Raw genomic sequence first — 19,444 nt, 5'->3', positions numbered from 1 at the left:
CTCAAGCTAGGGAGCATTATCTTCTAGATGCATAGCACAACCTAAGGATTGGGGAAAATCACACAACCAAGGAATAGATGGGATGCACTTAGGAATCCTAGTCTACAAGTCACTCACGTGAGCAAATTAACAAGGATTAGAACAAGGAATTGCCCCACTCTCGCGGTGAATCAACTCCAAGTTCTTCAAGAACACAAAGCATCTAAAACCCCAATTTTCCCCATTTTCATAGGAAAAATTGGGTTTATGAAAGGAGTGACTTGGAATCTTGACCCAACTCTCATTGAGGCCAAGAATCCTCCAAAACATGTCAAAGAATGTGTACATCAAATATTAACAAGATATAAACACAACACCTTCACAAACACATGAACCCTAGGTTAGAGTTCTTCCCCTTTTTGCAATAAGCACAAATCAAGCATCAAGATAGATAATAAAACTCAAAATCAAGCCCATAAACTAACTACTCATCATTAAATAGCATAAAGAGCACAAAAACATAAACATTAAACATAAATCTTGCAAAAGAAAGAGATAAGAGAAAGAAAACTTCACTAAGAAATGGATGGCAAATCTTGGAATCCAAGTGTTGAATCCTTGATTACATTCTTGAAATATGTTGTGGAACCTAAATCTAAGCCTAATCTAACACTAAAATATGAAAGGAAGTGAAGGAAATGTCTAGGGTTGGAACAGAGCATAGTGGTACTGCTTCAGGGATGGGCGTACGCTAGGCAGTACCATTTTTGGTGCATTTCCAGTGAACATGGAATGGACGTACTGGCATGCGTATGGGTGTACGGCAGGGCGTACGCCAACTGCTTCTTTTTTGAGATCTTGGATGGGCTGATGGATGGGCGTACGTGAGGCAGTACGATACTCTTGAAATTCCTAAATGCATTCCAAACTCTTTAGTTGATCTCTTGGTCCAAAAATTGCTCATATCTTCCCACAAATCATTGAATTTCTCACTTGTTGTGAATGATTGCACCTTGAAATAAAACCAACATAACTTAGTCACAATTCACACAAGTTTTTAAGCAATTCACAAATAAAATGGGTTCAAGAAGGGGCAAAAATATAGAAAAAAATGCACTTATGAGATGGCAATTGAACCCGCCCCCGACGGGAAAACCGATCCCCGCCCCGCTGGGGACGTGGACGGGGAAGGCCTTCCCCACCCCAGCCCCGAACCCGAATCCCCGACTAATAGTATTATATATATATATATATATATATATATATATATATATATATAATATTAATAATATTAAGAATTTCAATAATTCAATTAAAACAAATGCAACCCTAATTAAAACAGCCCTCTCTGTTTCTCATTCAACATTTCATCCCTAAACCTAAGCCGACAGCCGACTCTTCATCGCTGTTGCGCTAGAGACGTCACTCATTTCTCCAGCTCGAGTCCACCACCCATTTGCCGGACAGCTGGAGGTCTCGCCGCCTCGCCGGACGACCAGACTACTGTCGTTCTCTCTCCGTCGTCTGTCTCTCTCGACTGCCGTTCTCCCTCTGTCTTCTGGTCTGAATCTCTCCCTCCATCGTCTGAATCTCTCGACTGCGGACTGCCGTCTGAATCTCTCGACTGCGGACTGCCGGCTGAATCTCTTCCTACATGTTAGTGTTAGTGTTTATTGTTAGTTTAGTGTTGACTGTCTGCATTAGTTTATTGTTTAGTGTTAGTGTTTATTGTTAGTTTAGTACTTTAGTGTTGATTGTCTGCATTGTTATAATGTTAGTTCAGAAACAGTTTAATTAGTGTAGTTTAATTAATTTAATCTTGTAATTAGTTTAATTAGTTTCTTCTTTAGTTTCTTCTTTAGTTTAATTAGTTTAATCTTCTCATTAGTTTAATTAGTTTCTTTCTTCTATTGTTCTGTAGTTTAATTAATTTAATCTTCTAATTAGTTTAATTAGTTTCTTCTTTAGTTTGATTAGTTTAATGAACTTTAATCTTCTAATGCTTTTGATGTACTTCTATTGGCTAAGTTAAACTGTTTTTATTTTTTCATATATTATTACTTATTAAAATGGAATGTGATAATTCTTACATAGGCGCTTGTGACTCATTTACTCCAACGCCTATGAGATCACCGGTAGATTACCCTAATTCATCCCCGTGGATTCACCTGGTGCTAGGAATGAAGAGGTAGAAATTCAAGAAACTCGAACAACTAGCCAAACTGTTGAAGGTGAGCTTGTATATTTTTGTAGTTATTAAATTTACTTTTTGTTTATGTTATTATATTGATTTTGCACTTGTTTATTTATTTATTTATTTTGTTTGTTTTATCGGTGAGCCTAAAGTTGGTGAGAAAAGATTAAGGTCGGTTGTTTGGGATCATTTTACAAAGATTAAAGTTGATGGCAATATGAAGGCGGAATGTAATTATTGTAAGAAGCTACTTGGGAGAGAGAGTAAAAATGGTACAAAACATTTGCATGATCATAACAAAATTTGTAGAATGAGGCCTCACCAACACCTTAGGCAACAAACACTGACCTTAAATAAAGACAAAGATGGGCAAGTGAATGTAAACACTTACACATTTGATCCCATAGCTACTAGACAGGCACTTGCTCGTATGATTGTTAAGCATGAGTATTCACCTAATATGGTTGAGCATTCCGGTTTTAGGGAGTTCATGGGTTTTGCTCAACCTTTGCTGAAGCTGCCTAGTCGGAACACAATTAGAGCGGATATTATAAAGAATTATGAGACTCAAAAGACCAAACTTATTGAGTCTATGAATAGAAGCTCTAGTAGGGTTGCATTGACTACGAATATGTGGACGGCAAATTATCAAAAGAAGGGATACATGGCTATTACAACACATTTTGTGGACAACAATTGGAGTCTACATAATTTGGTTTTGAGGTATGTGCACTTTATGAGATTATTTATCTTGCAATTTTTATATACAAGTTGACTACTTATTGTGCAATTTGTGAAATTATTTATTGTGTATTTATGTTAGATTTATTGTGTGTTTATGTTAGGTTTATTTATGTCATGCCTCCACATATATCATTGACTCTTTCACAATAAATGTTGAAATGTATTTTGGATTTGAATCTTGAGAGAAAGTTGTCTACAATAACCGTTGATAATTGTTCAACTAATTGATGGTTTAATTAATCATGTTTTGTCCAAGCTTAACCGTAAACATCTTATATTTGGTGGGAAGTTTTTTCATATGCGTTGTTGTGTTTATATCTTGAATTTGATAGTGCAAGATGGGTTAAAAGTTATGAGGGATGGATTGGAAAGAGTTAGAGATAGTGTTACTTTTTGGTTATCTTCACCAAAAAGACAACAACTCTTTAAAATAAGTGCAACACATTTGGGTATAGAATACTCAAAACAGTTAGTTAACGATTGTAAGACTCGACGGAATTCTACTTATTTGATGCTTTCTGTTGCATTGCAATACAAAGATGTTTTTTACCGTTTGGGACAACAAGAGTCTTCATTTCTTTGTGCACCATCAGAACAAGATTGGGAGTTAGCTGCCAACATTTGTGATAAACTGAAAGTGTTTTATAAAGCATCAAATGCATTTTCTGGTAGAAAATATCCAACTTCCAATGTTTTTTTTCCTATTGATGTCCGAGATTAAGGTTAATTTGAGCAATTGGGTTGAGTCAACTGATTTGGTGATAGCAAATATGTCTAAGAGTATGAGTGCAAAGTTTGATAATACTGGCAAGAGGTGCATGGAATTCTAGCTGTAGCTAATGTTTTTGATCCAAGATATAAGTTAGGAGTTGTTCAATTCTTCTTTCAAACATTTTATGAAGATAAAGTTGCATCAGAAATTGAGAGGGTTAAGAAATATTTATATGATTTGTGCCGTGAATATGAGTGTTTTTCAACATCAACACCTGCAAGTAAACGTGTCCAAGTGGATGAGACCATGACTCAAGGTGACCCAGTTAGGGATAAGTTGAAAAACTTTATGGAAATTTCTCACACGGGTGTGAGTGAGACATCGGAGTTGGATTTGTATTTAGAGACTAAGAGGTCACCATTTGACGATGATTTGGATGTTTTATCATGGTGGCAAGTTGAAGGGAAGAAATATCCAACGTTGAGTAAGGTTGCTAAGGATGTAATAGCTATTCCAGTTTCTACCATTGCTTCAGAATCCGCTTTCAGTACTAGTGGTAGATTGGTGTCGCCTCATCGTAGTAGACTTCATCCAAATATTGTGGAGGCATTAATGTGTTCTCAAAGTTGGTTGCTTGAAAGTAAGAAATTTTATTTAAACAAATTATTTTTAATTGATTATTCATTACTTTACGTCTTTACCATACTAAAATAATATTTGTAGGTGATAGCACTTTGGAGGATTATGAAATTAATGAAGATTTCTTCCTTCCTCATCAATTAGAACCAGATGCTTAGAGGTATTTATTAAATTATATTGTTTAAAAGTTTAACTAAACATATATATATATATATATATATATATATATATATATATATATATATATATATATAGGGAAGGGATCAGGTGCATTTGTTGCTTCCCGTGTGGTTGTGCGGTGGATTAATGTGCGTGAGGTTTATACTTAATGTGCGTGAGTGTTATGCTCAATATGCTAGAGATTTGTACTTAATGTGCGTCATGTTAATATGCGTGAGTTTTGTACTTAATGTGTCAGAGTATTGTGCTTAATATGCATGAGATTTGTGCTTAATGTGCGTGAGTAATAAGAGAATTTTCAACAATCTGAAATTGAAGCAAACAACAGAAGTTCCAGATTCTCGCACCAAGATCGGTCTGCATAGACCATTGATAAGGATAGAATTTGTGTATTCACTTTGGGAAGCCTTTATTTCATTGTAAACATCAGTAAAGCAGAGCAACACACTATTATATGTCGTTATTGAAACTTGAAGATTCAAATCTTTCATCTTGGATAGAACAAAAAGAGCATCAGCAACCATTTCAGATGTCGAATAAGCACAGGCCAGCATATTCCATACCACATTATGAGCAACCCAATAATCGAAGTTATTCTGAAGCAACTCACAGAGTGCAGGTACTGGGGATGGGGAAGAAGAAGCTGATATCCATATTTTCTGCTGCATTTTACACATTCACGCACATTAAGTACAAATCTCAGGCACATTAGACACAACACTCACGCACATTGAGTACAAATCTCACGCACATTAATAACCGCACGGGAACCTTTCAATATATATATATATATATATATATATATATATATATATATATATCATTATAATTATATTATTCAAATTATTATTATCTTTCAGGTTATTGAAGAAGTGTTGAGCAGTGAGGATCACTACGGCACCACTTGACTAGTTGAATGTTCAGAACTTGAGAATTATTTTAGTAATTTGAAGTTTATTTTGTTTTGTTATGTACTAATGTACTTATGTAATATGTCTAGACTTTGGACTTTGGACTTTGGAGGAGTTTGAAACAATTTAAAGTGTTTGAACATTTTATGATTATTATTTATGTTTGAAAATTGAAAGTTGTAACTTTGTAAATTGTAAGTTTGGATATTTGTAAGAATTTTAGAGTTTGAATATTTTAATTTTATTAATCTTTGTATTTTGAATTTGGACTTTGTTTAAGGATTAACTTAACTAAATGAATTTTTGATAATATTAATCTTTATTTTTTAAAAAAAAATTGTCTTTTTTTTTAAATAGGCATAAATACAAAACGGGGCGGGGATTCCCCTCCCCGAAAAATCCCCGCGGGGACGGGGATGGGGAATAATTCCCCATCTCCGTCGGGGAACGGGGCGGGGACAGGGAATGTGGAAAGATTTCGGGGGCGGGAGCGGGGATTCCCCTCCCCGAAAAATCCCCGCGGGGACGGGGATGGGGAATAATTCCCCATCCCCGTCGGGGGACGTGGACGGGGACGGGGTATGTGGAAAGATTTCGGGGGCGAGGACCCTATTCCCTGGGGTTTGGGATGTTGGATTGGCTAGAGAATTGTTGCAGGTGAAGAAAAAACCCTCTGGTGCACACTGTCTGTGCACCAGACAAGTTCACGGAACTAGCCAACGGCCCTAGTCAGGGACCGCTGGCTAGTCCCGTGGAGAGCAGGCCCTTGGGCACGGTTCTCAACTAGAACCATTGCCCAAGGCCGCTGCTTGGCGGAGCCAAGTGGCGGGGCTCCTCAAGCCCCGCCACAAGCTCAGCCATGCCAATTCTGTGTAGTGGCCGGGCCCTCTGTCGTTAAACTACGTGTCGTTCGGATCGGGACTCGTGGGTCCTTAAGGCTCGAACACTCGGGTTCGTTACGACACACTAGTCGAAGTTGATTTCATTGGATTTGGAGTTAGAAAGCATGATTTACAGTTCGAATTGTGAGAAAAGAATACTCTGTTGTTGTTGTCCATGAACTTGCATCAGAGAGTAAATTTTCTATCATCTAAGTATATTTTGATTGAGAAGCATGTCTAAATACTTGATAGTATTTGTTGAGAAGTTTTACTAAGTATTTGTGAATTTGACAATGAACAGTGCATAATCCCCTTGTTTACTCAGTGAATGAAATTGCTAGCAAATGAGTATGTTTTGAGTTGAGAAGCATGATGAATACTTGTTAAGTATTTATTGAGAAGATTTGCTAAGAGTTGAGATTTTAGTATAAAGTAGTGCATACTTCAAGAGAAATAAGAGAAAAGCGAGTCTGTGTAACTCAAGTGAAAGAAGAGAATCCAACGTTTCTTTGTGACTCTAAGAAACCTCCACAGAACAGGTGTTCCTTGTTACAAAAGAAAGAGTGTATATGTATATCTATCTATACTTATACTAAAGCATCATGTTCATCTTATTGCATGATTATATGATTTGCACGTGTTGCATGAAAGTATGAGAAGAAACATGACTTTATATTGTCATTTATTGATTATCTTGATAGCACGAGTAATGAGTATTGATTATATTGCTTGTTAAAGTTAAGTATATCTTTATCTTCAGTTTGAGCATGAGTAATGTATTTCGCCATGATAAGTTATATCAGTGAAAGCATGAGATTGTTGATGAATTAAATGTATGTGAAAGCATGTCTATTTAATGATTAGGTTGTAAGCATCTAGAACTTATTGTTTAGTTTGTTTTAAGTGTTGTTTAAAGTGATTAAGATTACTTGATCTAAGTGTACGTGGCAATTGTTTTCCAAAAGTATATGCTATAGTATTTTACAGGGTTGAGTGACGTTATACTTAGATTCGTGCTAACGGGTTGTTTTTCTACTTGCTTGTTTATTAACCCCTTTCAGGTGGGCCCAGTTCTTGAGCGCGATCGAGTTAGACTAGCTTAGCTTAGAGAGCGAGTTGTAGTCTAAACTCTTTTCAGTTATGTTTGTTAAAACTTGGTTGATAGATCTGATTAGATGTTTTTATGGTGTTGGACACCGGGGTTTTATTCCCCAAGTTTGTTTATAGTTGTTTAAGCTTCACTTTGTTTAGATCTTTTCCTTGCCTGTGCAATCACCGTGTGTGGTGATTGTGGCGGTGACACCCTTTGAGATGTTTTTTAAGTTATTAATCTTATTTTAATCTTGTTTAGTTTATCTTTTGGAATTAAGTATTCGTGATTTAGATTTAAGAAAAGTGGGGTCTTACACTGAGCAAGCAAGCTTTGGTGCTATTTTTAAGGATAACAACGATGTTTATATTGCAGCCAAGAATAGCCCGATTCGGTGCTTAAACGATGCTCACTTAGCGGAGGTCGTTGCTATTAAGGAGGTTCTCTCATGGGTTAAGGAAAGGGGCTTTATGAAGGTTCTGATTTATTCTGATTGCCAAGTAGTTTACAATTTGCTCAATGGTTCTTTGCGGGATTCCACGTTTGCAAGTTGTGTTAACAATGAGTGCCGGGATTTTCAACGACACTTAGAAGTTGTGTCTTTTCAGTTTATTCCTAGATAAGTGAATAAGGTCGCTCATGCTTTAGCAAGGGCTGCTCGTTCTCAAACTGGTCCTTTTATATGGTCATCTTCTATTGCATCTTGTATTGAACATTTGATTTAATGAAATTTGGTTTTTGTTTTCAAAAAAAAAAAGGAAAAAGAAATATTCCCAAAATGAGCATTTCTTTTTAATAATTTGCGAATTTTGAGAGTTACTATAATTGAATTCTAAATGCCATTATTGCTAATGAATTCTTATTCTCCTATAGTCATCATAAAAAACTTCTTTATATTGATATCTACAATCTACAATTTTAATAAGAGTCAATAATGTTAGGCCCTTAACTGGAACAAAAAAAATGTCGGTCCTATTGTTTCTTAAAATGAATGGTTCATATTATACTATTGTTTCTTAAAATAAATGGTTCATATTATTTTTATTTTAGTATTTTTTATTGATTTTCCTTATTTACCCTCTATTATATTATTTTCTTTCCTTAAATAACCCAAATTCCGTTAGTATAAACTTTAGTAACGGAATATTCCGTTAAATATTTATTATTTTAACTTATACATTAATTTCTATAAGAAAAGTCTTAGTTTCGAACCACACCCCAATTAGAGTTGGCATAATTGTTAAACATATATACTACGAATATGTTAAAATATATTTAAAATATAAAATATATATAATATAAAATTTAACATAAACTTTGTTCAAATAATTAGTCTGACTAAATACATAACATTCAAAGTTAAGCATCAAAGATTATAAATCAAGAAATTTAAAAATTATTTGATCAGAAAAAAACTTAATATTCTTTTGATTATTTAGATCAGAAAAAAACTTAATATTTCAATTATACTTTTGCATTAATATTTTTTGTATGTATTTTTTTTTTTAAAAAAAAATCAATGATTGCATTATTGTTGATGAAAAGTATATACGCCACTTTATTACTCTTATTAAACTAAATAAAGTAGTAGCTACAACAAAAAATAATACATATTTAATTTAGAATTAGATGTCTATAATGCATTTATTTAAAAAAAATTATTCATTATAAAAAATTTAAAAATAGATATAATTTCATTAGTTATATTATCTTTATTTTCTACAATTCAAAGATTCATTACCTTCAAATTTATCAATTTATTGTATTCACTGCATTGTCCATTGTCTTCTTTTTACATTATCTTGTAATTAAATATCAAAGTTATAATACAAAATACATTATATATATTTATTTACCAATTAAGTATTTTATACAAATATAATAAATATTAATATTTTGTTCAATACTTTCACATGATAACCTACGACACACATCTCAAAATGCATGAAACATGTGGTGGAAAACTACCACTACCAAATATCGATTAGAAAATTCAATAAATATTATCTTGCATTTATATATTTTGAATTACATATTTAAATAAACAAATTTAATATTTATTTACATATGCATGAACATCTCCGATATGCATGTCCACCTTGCAAGGTGGACACGGTTCCATAGCATAATTTGCCCACTTTATTGCTCTTAAACTAAATAAAGTAGTAGCTACAACAAAAAATAATACATATGCATTTAATTAATTTAGAATTAGATGTCTATAATGCCTTTATTTAAAAAAATTATTCATTATAAAAAATTTAAAAATAGATATAATTTCATTAGTTATATTATCTTTATTTTCTACAATTCAAAGATTCATTACCTTCAAATTTATTAATTTATTATATTCACTGCATTGTCCATTGTCTTCTTTTTACATTATCTTGTAATTAAATATCAAAGTTATAATACAAAATACATTATATATATTTATTTACCAAGTATTTTATACAAATATAATAAATATTAATATTTTGTTCAATACTTTCACATGATAACCTACGACACACATCTCAAAATGCATGAAACATGTAGTGGAAAACTACCACTACCAAATATCGATTAGAAAATTCAATAAATATTATCTTGCATTTATATATTTTGAATTATCGATTTAAATAAACAAATTCAATATTTATTTACATATGCATGAACATCTCCGATATAATATTGCATTGATATACTTTGAAATACTTATTTAAAAATAATCATTGGGCATTATCCCATTCGCGCAAAGCGCGTAAAAAAACTAGTATTAGTAATATAGCCAAAAGTGTTGTGTACTTTCCTAAAATAAACATTAAACATGACAATTCTACCTTTTTTTTATTTTTTTTATTTTTTTATTTTTTATATTACCCTCCTAATTTATAAATTTAAAAAATATGTACTATACGTTTAAGGACAAAAAAAGAAGAAGAAGAAGAAACGTTTAGTGCCTCAATTATAACGTTGTGTAAATTTAATTTTCAAATTATTTGTGAAGGGATAAATTTGGTCCTTGAAATTTGTATTTAAAAAAAAAAAAAAAAAAACCTTAAAACTGAATTTTCCATTTTACTAAAAATTTAAGGGTTAAATCAATATTATAAATAATTAAGAGATTAAATCATAGTTAAAAGTGTGATTTGATAAAGGTAGACGCGTTGCTTGTTTAGGATGAAGTCAAAACCAAATCAGGATCCATCCTTAAAAATGTCAAATCCTTCATCAACTCGGCCTTGAATTGTATCCATTTTTTTTTTTTTTTAGTAAGGAGAGGAACCCAAGCGCATCTTGCTCAACCCGATGTATTTCTATGGAAGTAGGGAAAAATCAGGAATTTACATGCTTTAGTGCTTTTAGAGCTTGGGATTGATACACCACGAGAGTGGAGCAATACCTTGTTCTATTCCTTGTTTACTTTCATGAAAATAGCTTTAGAGTAGGATTCCTTTGTGCATAACCGTTTGATTCCTTGGTTAATTGTTCTTCCCTAATCCCTTAGTCTGTTAAGGCATCTAGAAAGTGATATCCCCTAATTTGAGCCACATCCTTTACTATTGTGTTTTCTTGTGTTTTAATAGTGTTAACTTGTGCTAGACTTTTAATCTCTTGTTGATAATTGCTCGCTCATGAATATGATTCGCTTAGATTCTTGTGGGTTTCAAAACTTTAGTGCCTAGAACCTTAGTTATCTCACAAGTACGCGTCATAGTCCCAATCGCTTGCAGAACAACATTATCACCCGTTATCTCACTACATCTTTTCTGTACTATCAACTTTTTGGTGCTGTGGCCGGGAAATCGTATCCACCTTTTAACATTGTCATTATGCTTGTAATACTCTCACTTTTAAAAATAGATCATACTTTTATATCATCAAATTTGTAATTTCTTCATTGTTTTTTCTACACTTCTGCAATACTCTCTCACTTTTAAAAGTAGTCATACTCAGACATCACATCAAAAAATAATTTAAAAAATAATAAAATAATAAATAAAAAATAAAGTACAAATATAATAATAATAATAATAATAATAATAATAATAATAATAATAAGTAAAAAAGAAAGTACAAAAATACTGCTACATATTTCCATGCATCAACCTTTTCTATTACACTTTGCAATCTTGCAGTACAAATAAACAACTAACAATAATAATATAAAAAATTATTTTCCACATAGCATGCCACATCACTTTGCAAGTCCCATTCTTTCAAGGATAAAGTTAGCCTAACAGCCCGTACTTTTTCTTCATAGTCACCATTATAAAATCTATATCTACAATAACTAGTTTTTTACGCGCGTTGTGCGAATAAGATAATACCCAATGATTATTTATAAATAAGTAATTCAAAGTATAACAGTTCAAGATTATAACAGTATACATGAGATGTTCAAAGTATAACAGTTCATGCATAGGTAGTTGAATGTTGGATTTTTTTTTTTTGAAAAATATATGCTTGCAATATATTAAAAAACAACAATAGAATCTAGGGGAACATTATCCCAATACAAAGATGTATCCTGAGCAGAGGCTACTGCAGCTAGAGTATGAGGATGTAAATTCAAAGCTCTAGAAACATAACTAACTGAGTAAAACTGAAACGAGGACAAAATAACTCTAATATCGGAAATAATAATCCCGACATAGGACAAAGCCGGGGCTTCGACATTAGACTGGTGCATAGCTCCGAACAATCTGTAAACAAGTCAACCTGAGCCACATTATGATTCTTCAACCAGGAAAGAGCTTCCTTACAGGCTAGCGACTCTGCCATAAGCGGGGGAGAAACAAGGCGGTAACTTGCCATTACATGCCGCCATGAAGCGGCCTTCGAAATCTAGAAGTACCGCTCCAAAATACGCTGCTCTAGTGGCGTGATTGTAGCTTGCGTCTACGAAGCACCTGGGGTACGATGAAGGCAGCAGTGTGGCATTTGTCGCTCGGTCTTCTTGGAGACGTCTGTGTACCTGTCTCCAGCCATCTAAAGCCGAGGATGCTTGTCTCCAGACTATACTCGGCAACAGCCGGTTGCCCTTCCACACGGCCTGGTTCCGCGCCTTCCACATATAATACAATGCTGCCACAATGAGTTCCACAAGGTCCTTAAGTATGTAAAATATTTTGCAGCCAATCATTAAAAGAAGAAGCAGCAAAGACAGTGTTAGGCACGACACCCTCATGCCAGATTCTCCTAGCAAAATCACAAGATAAGAATGCTTGAAGACCACATTTGGGGCTTACGGAATCAATGTCTACCCTCTTTAAAATCAAATTCATACTGGTGGGCAAAAATCATTCAGAGCTCTCCAAATAAAAGTTTTCAATTTCCGAGGAACATGTAATTTCCAAATAGTAGTCCAATTACCAAACACTCCTGGAGTATTTTCAAAATTTCCAACAATGTGCCTATAGCCTCGTTTTACTGTGTAACAGCCCCTAGTGTCCTTATGCCAATACCAAGAATCCTCATAGTCCGGGCTTACCGGAATTCTTAGAATATGATCCACATCGTGCGGATCCAAAATATCAGTCAATATGAGCATCCCAGGTTCCGGTATCCGGATCAATCAGCCCTAAGACCAAAACACCTCTTAATTCAGCAGGAATATGAGGTTGGATCATAGGACTTGGGTCATCGGGTAACCACGGGTGATCCCAAATAAGAGAGGTCTTGCCATTCCCTATCCTCCTTCTTACCCCACCGCAAACTAGGGCATGTGCTGCCATAATACTGCACCAGCTGAAGCTAGGACATTTACCCAAATTTGCCTTATAAAAAGATGTTCTTGGAAAATAGCGTGCTTTGTAAACTTTAGCCACAAGAGAGTCCGGAGTAGTCAAAAAACGCCACGCCTATTTACCTAGCATAGCTAGATTAAAAGATAGTAGGTCCTTAAATTTCAAGCCCCCAAACTTCATAGGAGCACACAGCTTATCCCAGGCTTTCTAATGAATTCCCTTGTCATTACCAGAACCCCATCAATATCTGTTCATAGTTATTTCCAAGGACATACAAGTAGAGACAGGAAGCAAAAAAACACTCATTGAGAAAGTAGGAATTGATTGAGCCACACTTTTCAAGAGAATCTCCTTACCAGCCCGCGAGAGCAGTTTCTTGTTCCAAGACCCGATCCTCTACCTAACTTTGTCCTCAATGTAGGCAAACGCAATTGTCTTATTTCTCCCCAAAAACGACGGGAGTTCCATATATTTCCCAAAATTAGGTGTTGGGTCACCCCTAAAAGTGTGGCCACCTCCTCTCGGGTTTCATTAGAAGTGTCTAGACTTATGAAAGTTAACTGCCTGACCTGTTAACTTCTTGTAGGTAGCCAAACATTGCTTGACCACACTTGCTTCCTGGTAATTGGCTTTAAAAAACAACAGAATGTCATCTGCAAAAAACAAATGAGAGATAGGGGGAGCTCCCCTAGCTACCCTACACCCCTGAATCAATCCACGAGTCTGGGCATTCTGTAATAGCTGAGACAAGCCTTCTGCACAAATAATAAATAAGTAATTCAAAATATATAAATGCAAGATAGTATATGGGAGGTTAATTATAATTGCCAGAAATAAATGTTTGCAATTTTGTAATAACGCTAGTTTAAAAATGATAATCTAAATAAATACTACTTTTGATTCAATGAGTTATTACACTACTAAAAGTTTTATGTGTCAAATGAGTTATTACGCTAGTTTAATTGTATCAAATGGATTGTACTAAGCCGGATATTGCCTTTGCGGTTAACGAACTCGGTAGACACACGAGTAACTCTAATGTTACGCACTAGAAGGCAATAGTGAGAGTTATGAGATACTTAAGGTATGCTCGTGACTTTGGACTGGACTACGTGGGATATCTAGCTGTACTTGGAAAGTATACCATGTTAAAAAGATATCAAAGGAAGATAAGTCCATTAAAGGCTACGTGTTTACGTAGGCCAATGCAGTTGGTTGTATGGAATTTCTTGAAACGATTTGTGACAGCTAAAATCCATGACGGGATCTATGCTGAGAGCCTTAGACTCGTGTCGCGATCGAGTAAGCCGAATGGCTATGCCATTTTTTCGGGAATGTTCCTAAAGGTAAACTCGTACCTCCAATTTGTGTACGTTGCGATAGTCAAGCCAAAATTAGTTAAGTACAAAGTTAGATGTGATATGGTAGGTCTAGACTTATAAGTCGTAGACATAATACCATTAACCAATTTCTCACAACAGGGGTTATCTCTATTGACTACGTGATGTAAAAAGATAACGTAGCGGCCGCTAACTCGCTAACCCAAGTATAAGCAAATGGTTGTGGAGAAGTTGGAACGAGGGATGAGTCTAAAGACCTTAGATTAAAAGTTCTATAGTGGATACCCAACCTAGCTGTCACCTAGGTTCAATGGGACAACTAAATTATGGAACGGAGCGTGTCACTGTGGGGGTCTCGCCACTTTAATGTATATTTCAACTATATGTTTGAACCTTAGAGATAAAAACTATAATACCTTAGAGATTTAAGAACAGTTTTGTTGGAACAACTATTCATTCATATAGATAGTTCATACAGATAATAGATAGAAGTGACAATGATAATTGTTATAACACATTGCTATTACCATTTCTTTTAATAAAACTAACAATTTCAGTGGATACAACATATTCAACAATTTCAGTGGCTTTATTATATATATAGATTAACCTGTCAAGCTTTTTGGTGGAAGAGATGGAGGGGTTTGCTGCAGCAGAGGACGAACAGGTTGGGGGCCAGCAAGCCAAGCTGAATCTGTGAAGTAGAGCAAATTGTGTCTCCTTACAAATAAAGTTAATTTCATTCTTAACCAATTAAATTACTAATACATATAATCAATTAAGAAACAGATTTTCAAAAAATAATAAGGTAAAAGGTAGTCAGAATTGAGATAAATACCCTTCATCATCATTTATCTGAAGAACAAAAGTATCAGCTCTGGTTTTTCAACTCCAAGAACACATGTCCTCTACTCTGAACACTAGTATATACATTTATCTGGAACAATTATTCAAATATTATATACAAACCTGACTAGTCCTTTCTCACCAACAAAAACACCTTTTCCATGAGCATGTCATCCCAAACAGTGCCTTCATACCTTGAAAGAATAAAAATCAAAAGATTTGACGTCACATTTTCATTAAAACCTTTCCCTAGCTAAGCCGTGAATACATTTTCAAACTTCACACAATTTATAGAAGAACAAGTGTAGAATTCTTTAGCAGCATTGAGAATACCTAAAAAAAAAAATTCCAAAGTAAACCACTCACACCTCCACTGGAAACTATTTTTGAAACAAGAATTCAATATACGCACCCTAAGATTTGAGATCTATTTTAAGAAAAGAAAAAATATATCCTTACTCCTTAGCTTTGAGCCTTTGAGACAGATCTGAAGGCGGAGCGCCGTTGCCGTCATCCCCAAGCGGTGGCGGCGATGGAGGAGACGAAACCCGACCAGCGATGTCTCTGTAACAATGGTCCGAGCGACGGCGGCTGCTGTGGAGACGACGAGCGGCGCCAGCTGTGGAGATGAACGGACCGGTGGAGGATGGTTTGGAGTGGTGAGGTTGAAGCGGCGACAAGAGCTGAACGTAATCATGTGAAGCTAATAGCACAAAAGTCGAGGAAAATAATTAAGTAAAAATTTCTACAGAGAGGGAAATAACATATATTGGCGCTAAAAGGGAAAGAATCGGCGCTAATTAAAAATTTGCAAAGAGGGAAAGAATTGAATGAATTATTTTTATTTTACAGAGTGGGAAATAACATAACATATTAACATATACTATATATTATATACTATATATTATGTACTAATATATTTGGTAATAAGGAAAATAATGAAATTTTATTTTAATTTTATAATAAGCCTTTACTTTTTTTTCAAATTAAATAAGTATATTCATGATTTTATATGAATCGAGTCCACCATAAATCGGGTATATAGGTATACATAGGAGTTAAGAATTAGCTTTATTACCCGGTGCGGCTAGACCCAAAATAGTACCGGGTATATAGGTACAAAACGCGAGATAAGAAATAGTAGCTTTATTACCCGGGGTGTATCGGGTATATATATATGTACAGAACGAGATGTAAGAAAATAGTAGTTTTATTACATGGGGTGCTAGGTCCAAAATAGTTTATAATTTCTATATTATAGATTTTGAATTTCTATACTATAGGTTTACAATTTCTATACTTTAGATTCATAATTTCTATACTATAGATTCATAATCTATATTGTAGATTCATAAAATCTTTACTGTAGATTTATAATTTCTAAACCGTAGATTCATAATTTAAATACAGTAGATTCATAATTTTTATACAGTAGATTTATAATTTCTACACTACAGATTCATAATATCTGCACTGTAGATTCATAATTTCTTTACTGTTGATTCATAATTTCTAAACTGTATAGTTATCAAATTGTGAACATATAGTTTTGTGATTTGTGAATACAGAGTTCTACAATTGGGAATATGAACATAAAAAATTATGAACATAAAGTTCTGTAATTGTGAATATAGAGTTCAATCATTATGAATATTATGAATTTCAAAAATTATGAATTGAATATATAGTTCGGTAATTATGAACATAGAACAGTGTGCACCATGCATGGTGCACATGATTGCACAGCATAATGAAGGTCCAAATTATAGGTAAAAGATAAGGTGTAACACTTTAGTAAACAAGAGTTGGTGTGGTTTTGTGGGTTTTGCTTTATTTGTTATGTTAAAGGTCTTAGGTTCTATCCTTTCGGGTGGTATTCTTAACCGATATTTTATACATTCATTGTCTTGGTTCTCAAAGACAACACAGAAGCAAACTGGTTATATCCTAGATGTTGCGCTTGAGTATATATAAGTGTTGGTGTGGCTTGGTGGGTTTAGCTTAATTTATTTTGTTAGAAGTCTCGGGTTCTATTCTTCCTAGGGGCATCCTTAACCTAATTTATAAAATTGTTGTTTTGGTTTTCACAACAACACAAAAGCAACCCAGTTATATACCAGATGTTGCACTTTAATACATAAGAGTTTGTGTTACTTAGTTGATTAAACCTTATTTGTTATATTTGAGGTTATAGGTTCAACTCTTGTTGTTAACATCTTTGTTTTTATTTTATAAAATAATGATGAGCAAAGACAACGATTTTTTTATAATTGCTGTCTTTGTAGTGTTGTGTATTCAAATACGCTTAAAGACAACATACCAAAGACAATGGTTAAATAAAACCGTTGTCTTAAACAAATAAAGAACCCGCAACGACAACGGTTATATAAAACCGTTGTCGTTGTAGTGTTGTGTATTCAAGTGCTATTAAAGACAACACATAAATGACAACGGTTATATAAAACCGTTGTCTTTTAAAAAATAATAATGCGCAAAGACAACGGTTTTAAAAAACCATTGTCTTCGTAGTGTTGTGTATTCTAGTGCGCTTAAAGACAACACACCAACGACAATGGTTAAATAAAACCGTTGTTTTTTAAAAAAAAAAGAGTGCACAAACACAACGGTTTTAAACAACTGTTGTCTTTCTAGTGTTGTGTATTCCAGTGCGCTTAAAGACAACACATCAACGACAACGGTTAAAAAAACTGTTGTCTTTTTAAAAAAAAAAACGCACATAGACAACGGTTTTAAAAACCATTGTCGTTGTGGTGTTGTCTTTTCACAAAATGCACAAAGACAACACACTTATAACAACAGTTAAGTAAAAACCGTTGTCTTTGACAAAAGTGTTGCATCAAAGACAACAGTTTTGGACCAAACTGTTGTCTTTTATACAAAAGACAACACTTTTCTTAAAAACCGTTGTCTTTCTAGTGTTGTCTATGTGCATTTTTCATGTAGTGTCGGATTCCCTACCACTATTCGTTAGAAACAGTGACTCCCGCACGAGGCTAGCACGTTGAAGCTTTAATGATTCGAATGTCGGTTGACATGTGTGTGTATGCGGGATACTCGGGAAAGAATCACCTATGTAAGAGAGAAGTGAGGGCCGCTTCAAAGGAGAATTGATGGGCACAATTCTTTAGAAACTCTCGCAGAACCAGGAACGGTGATCAACGACCAAAACGGGCACAGTCATGAGAACAGAGCATGGTTGGGAGGTTCCTGTGTGAGATATGTCATCGTCTACAAAAACGGCAGTCGGTTCAAAGACATCGCGTTCTACCGTACAACTAGTAGAGTAAACATATCTTCACAAGGGAAGGTTCAAAGGGTATAGTGATCCCTACCTATCCTATGCATGGATCGACCGTTGAACACAATTGTTTCCTGATAAGTGCTTATTTGTCTATATTTTCCCCCTTTCACTAAGCAATTTTGCATATTGATCATTCTAAATTTCATGAGATTATGACTAAATTGTGTTATTTTGCAAGAAGTTTGATTCGGAAAGCATTGGAAGCAAAGATGAGTAATATATATCATGCATGTTGGTGGATATTGGAGTGAAGTGGAACATTATGGATACATTTAGAGTCCATAGGAGCCAAGGAAAAGCTAAGAGGATGGGCAAAACACTTCCAAGGGAGCCTAAGAGTGGTGCTTTCAATGGTCATGGTCATTTGGGCAAACCAAAGCAAAAGAGAAGCAAGCGATCATGCAATTGCAATTCCCGAACTGCACGTTGACGTCATAGTCTTTGGACCATATCTCGAGCTACAAACATCCAAATTACGTGATTCATGTCCCATTGGAAAGAAGGCTCAAAGGGCTAAAACTCATATGCAGACATCAAAGCCTAAAAAGGAAGCCAAAGTGGTCAAAATCATCCTTGAAGTTGAAGTTCCAAACTTACAGATTTTGACCAAAACTGACCACTGTTCGCTAATTTGACCATATCTAGACATAGGAATGTCCAAATGAAGTGATTTCAACTAAATTTTAAAGACAACTTGAAGGGCTACTACTTTGATGAGGACAATAAAATCATTTGCTACATATTTCATGGTCAAAATGAATGGGAAATGACAAGGCAGTGCAAAACCGAAACAGTGAGAAATCTGGAAAATTCGTACTGCCTTGTGGACGGCCGTCCAAGACGCCGTCCCAACCTGCTCTGCCTCTTTTTAACC

General features: G+C 34.6%; 2 long non-coding RNA genes across 4 annotated transcripts in view; one reads left to right on the top strand and one right to left on the bottom strand.

Annotated features, from left to right (window-relative positions):
- The first annotated feature begins 1,370 nt into the window (after positions 1 to 1,370).
- Positions 1,371 to 5,529, top strand: LOC109150053. Of its 3 annotated transcripts, XR_002049078.1 has the most exons (5): positions 1,371 to 1,635; positions 2,074 to 2,210; positions 2,657 to 2,896; positions 4,087 to 4,428; positions 5,309 to 5,529. It is a non-coding gene; the product is annotated as an uncharacterized LOC109150053 (long non-coding RNA). The 3 variants fall into 3 exon arrangements; XR_002049077.1 differs by lacking the exons at positions 1,371 to 1,635; positions 2,074 to 2,210 and having other exon boundaries at positions 2,568 to 2,896; XR_002049075.1 differs by lacking the exons at positions 1,371 to 1,635; positions 2,074 to 2,210; positions 2,657 to 2,896 and having other exon boundaries at positions 3,077 to 4,428.
- LOC109150055 overlaps positions 4,721 to 19,444 on the bottom strand; it is a 20,467-nt gene continuing 5,743 nt past the window's right edge. Inside the window, exon 3 of the long non-coding RNA XR_002049080.1 lies at positions 4,721 to 5,070. This is a non-coding gene — a long non-coding RNA (uncharacterized LOC109150055). The remainder of the gene's footprint in view (positions 5,071 to 19,444) is intronic.

Source organism: Ipomoea nil, unplaced genomic scaffold (assembly GCF_001879475.1).
Source record: "Ipomoea nil cultivar Tokyo-kokei standard unplaced genomic scaffold, Asagao_1.1 scaffold2191, whole genome shotgun sequence".
NCBI classification, from domain to species: Eukaryota; Viridiplantae; Streptophyta; class Magnoliopsida; order Solanales; family Convolvulaceae; genus Ipomoea; species Ipomoea nil.
Note: the sequence above shows the minus strand (reverse complement) of the source record. Positions and strands in the feature narration are given on the sequence as shown.